Below are 4,228 nucleotides of genomic sequence, written 5' to 3' on the forward strand. Positions count from 1 at the left end.
CTTGACAAGTCATCCAGTTCTTTGGTGAGCAAAGGGGGTTCATCCTCCCAAGTTCATCTCCAAATAACTTGTCATTTAGCTTCATGATTGCTCCAAGGTATTTAGCAACTTGCTCTTCAGTGACATACTCATCCTCTTCAGAGGAAGAATACTCATCAGAGCTCATGAATGGCAGAAGTAATTCCAATGGAATCTCTATGGTCTCATTTTGAGCCTTAGATTCCCATGGTTCCTCATTGGGGAACTCAATGGAGGCCAGTGCACGCCCATTGAGGTCTTCCTCAGTGGCGTTCACTGCCTCTCCTTCCTCCCAGAATTCGGCCATGTTAATGGCTTTGCACTCTCCTTTTGGATTTTCTTCTGTGTTGCTTGGGAGAGTACTAGGAGGGAGTCCAGTAACTTTCTTGCTCAGCTGACCCACTTGTCCTTCCAAATTCCTGATGGAGGACCTTGTTTCAGTCATGAAACTTTGAGTGGTTTTGATTAGATCAGAGACCATTGTTGCTAAGTCAGAGGTATTCTGCTTAGAACTCTCTGTCTGTTGCTGAGAAGATGATGGAAAAGGCTTGCCATTGCTAAACCTGTTTCTTCCACCATTATTGTTATTGAAACCTTGTTGAGGTCTTTCTTGATTCTTCCATGAGAAATTTGGGTGATTTCTCCCTGAAGAATTGTAGGTGTTTCCATAGGGTTCTCCTAGGTAATTCACCTCTTCCATTGAAGGGTTCTCAGGATCATAGGCTTCTTCCTCAGATGAAGCTTCCTTAGTACTGCTTGGTGCATTTTGCATTCCAGACAGACTTTGAGAAATCAAATTGACTTGTTGAGTCAATATCTTGTTCTGAGCCAATATGGCATTCAGAGTATCAATCTCAAGAACTCCTTTCTTCTGATTAGCCCCATTGTTCACAGGATTCCTTTCAGAAGTGTACATGAATTGGTTATTTGCAACCATTTCAATTAGTTCTTGAGCTTCTGTAGGCGTCTTCTTCAGATGAAGAGATCCTCCAGCAGAGCTATCCAAAGACATCTTGGATAGTTCATAGAGACCATCATAGAAAATACCTATGATGCTCCATTCAGAAAGCATGTCAGATGGACACTTTCTGATTAATTGTTTGTATCTTTCCCAAGCTTCATAGAGGGATTCACCATCCTTCTGTCTGAAGGTTTGGACTTCCACTCTAAGCTTGCTCAATTTTTGAGGTGGAAAAAACTTTGCCAAGAAGGCATTTACTAGCTTTTCCCAAGAGTCCAGGCTTTCTTTAGGTTGAGAATCCAACCATGTTCTAGCTCTGTCTCTTACAGCAAAAGGGAATAGCATCAGTCTGTAGACCTCAGGGTCTACCCCATTAGTCTTGACAGTGTCACAGATTTGCAAGAACTCAGCTAAAAACTGATGAGGATCTTCCAATGGAAGTCCATGGAACTTGCAATTCTGTTGCATTAGAGAAACTAATTGAGGCTTAAGCTCAAAGTTGTTTGCTCCAATGGCAGGGATAGAGATGCTTCTCCCATAGAAGTCGGGAGTAGGTGCAGTAAGGTCACCCAGCACCTTCCTTGCATTGTTTGCATTGTTATTGTTTTCGGCTGCCATGTGTTCTTCTTCTTTGAAGAATTCGGTCAGGTCCTCTAAAGAGAGTTGTGCTTCGGCTTCTCTTAGCTTTCTCTTCAAGGTCCTTTCAGGTTCAGGATCAGGCTCAACAAGAATGCTTTTGTCTTTGCTCCTGCTCATAAGAAAGAGAAGGGAACAAGAAAATGTGGAATCCTCTATGTCACAGTATAGAGATTCCTTGAAGTGTCAGAGGAAAAGAAGAGTAGAAGACAGAAGTAGAAAATTCGAACTTATCAAAGGAGATGGAGTTCGAATTTTGCATTAAGGAATAGTGTTAGTCCATAAATAGAAGGATGTGAGAAGAAGGGAGGTAATTTTCGAAAATTAAGTGAATGATTTTGAAAACATTTTTGAAAAACTCTAATTGATTTTCGAAAATAAGAGTGGGAAAGAAATCAAGTGATTTTTTTGAAAAAGATTTTGAAATTAGAAATCAAAAGATTTGATTGAAAACTATTTTGAAAAAGATGTGGTTGAGAAGATATGATTGATTTTAAAAAGATGTGATTGAGAAGATATGATTTGAAAAACATTTTAAAAAAGATTTGATTTTGAAATTTAGTAACTTGGCTATCAAGAAAAGATATGATTCAAACATTAAACCTTTCTCAACAAAGAAGGCAACATACTTGAAATGTTGAATCAAATCATTAATTGATAGTAAGTATCTTTGAAAAAGGAAAGAAATTGATTTTGAAAACATTTGATTGAAAAGATATGATTTGAAAAAGATTTGATTTTGAAAAACTTTGAAAACTTGAAAAAAATTTGATTCGAAAACAAAATTCTCCCCCTTGTGCCATACTGGCATTAACGCCCAGAATGGTGCACATTCTGGCGTTTAACGCCCAAAACTATACCCTTTTGGGCGTTAAACGCCCAACCAGGTACCCTGGCTGGCGTTTAAACGCCAGTCTGTCCTTCTTCACTGGGCGTTTTGAACGCCCAGCTTTTTCTGTGTAATTCCTCTGCTGTATGTTCTGAATCTTCAATTCTCTGTATTATTGACTTGAAAAGACACAAATTAAAAATATTTTTGGATTTTTAATAATCAAAATGCAACTAAAATCAAATAACAATGCATGCAAGATACCAAACTTAGCAGTTTGTATACTACTGACACCAACAATATGAGAATGCATATGAGACACACAAAACACTCAAGTCAATAGAATTCAAAGATCAGAGCACGGAAATCATCAAGAATTACTTGAAGATCCTTAAGACACATGAATGAATGCATGCAATTGACACCAAACTTAAGATGAGACACTAGACTCAAACAAGAAATTTTTGGATTTTATGATTTTTTTTATTTTTTTGTGTTTTTCGAAAATTAAGTGGAAAAAGATATCAAAATTCTTAATGAGAATTCCAGGAATCAGTGCAATGCTAGTCTAGGACTCCGGTCCAAGAATTAGACATGGTTTCACAGCCAGCCAAGCTTTCAAAGAAAGCTTCGGTCCAAAACACTAGACATGGCCAAAGGCCAGCCAAGCCTTAGCAAATCACTGCTCCAAGAGCAAGATTGATAAAAATCAACAAGTTCTTGTGATGATAAGTTGAAACCTCGGTCCAATGAGATTAGACATGGCTTCTCAGCCAGCCAGACTTCAACAATCATCATGAAACTCTAGAATTCATCTTCAAGAATTTCGAAAAAAAATACCTAATCTAAGCAACAAGATGAACCGTCAGTTGTCCAAACTGAACAATCCCCGGCATTGTTACCAAAAGCTTGCTCAAAACTTGAACAATCCCCGGCAACGGCGCCAAAAACTTGGTGCGCGAAATTGTGAACAATACTTTTCACAACTCTCATAATCCCCGGTCATGAACTCCAAAAACTTGGTAGCTCAATTCCATGGCATTACACAACTTCGCACAACTAACCAGCAAGTGCACTGGGTCGTCCAAGTAATACCTTACGTGAGTAAGGGTCGATCCCACGGAGATTGTTAGTATGAAGCAAGCTATGGTCATCTTGTAAATCTTAGTCAGGCAGACTCAAATGGATATGGTGATGAACAAAATAACATAAAAGATAAAGATAGAGATACTTATGTAATTCATTGGTAGGAACTTCAGATAAGCGCATGAAGATGCCTTCCCTTCCGTCTCTCTGCTTTCCTACTGTCTTCATCCAATCCTTCTTATTCCTTTCCATGGCAAGCTTGTGTAGGGTTTCACCGTTGTCAATGGCTACCTCCCATCCTCTCAGTGAAAACAATTGCATATGCTCTGTCACAGCACGCGGAATTCAGCTGTCGGTTCTCGGTCAGGCCGGAATAGAATCCATTGATTCTTTTGCGTCTGTCACTAACGCCCCGCCTGCTAGGAGTTTGAAGCACGTCACAGTCATTCAATCATTGAATCCTACTCAGAATACCACAGACAAGGTTTAGACCTTCCGGATTCTCTTGAATGTTGCCATCAGTTCTCGCCTATACCACGAAGACTCTGATCTCACGGAATGGTTGGCTCGTTTGTCAGGCGAGCACTCGGTTGTCAGGCGATCAACCATGCATCGTGCAATCAGGAATCCAAGAGATATTCACTAGAGCTTTGGTTGCTTGTAGAACAAAAGTGGTTGTCAGTCACCTTGTTCATAAG

At 39.6% G+C, this 4,228-nt stretch overlaps 1 non-coding gene across 1 annotated transcript; it reads left to right on the forward strand.

The window, feature by feature from the left end:
- The first annotated feature begins 1,088 nt into the window (after positions 1-1,088).
- Positions 1,089-1,192, forward strand: LOC130959911 (small nucleolar RNA R71). Its single transcript, XR_009078901.1, has one exon. It is a non-coding gene; the product is annotated as a small nucleolar RNA R71 (small nucleolar RNA).
- Positions 1,193-4,228: the final 3,036 nt, after the last annotated feature.

This window comes from Arachis stenosperma, unplaced genomic scaffold, assembly GCF_014773155.1.
Source record: "Arachis stenosperma cultivar V10309 unplaced genomic scaffold, arast.V10309.gnm1.PFL2 arast.V10309.gnm1.Scaffold_100025, whole genome shotgun sequence".
In the NCBI taxonomy this organism is placed as follows: domain Eukaryota; kingdom Viridiplantae; phylum Streptophyta; class Magnoliopsida; order Fabales; family Fabaceae; genus Arachis; species Arachis stenosperma.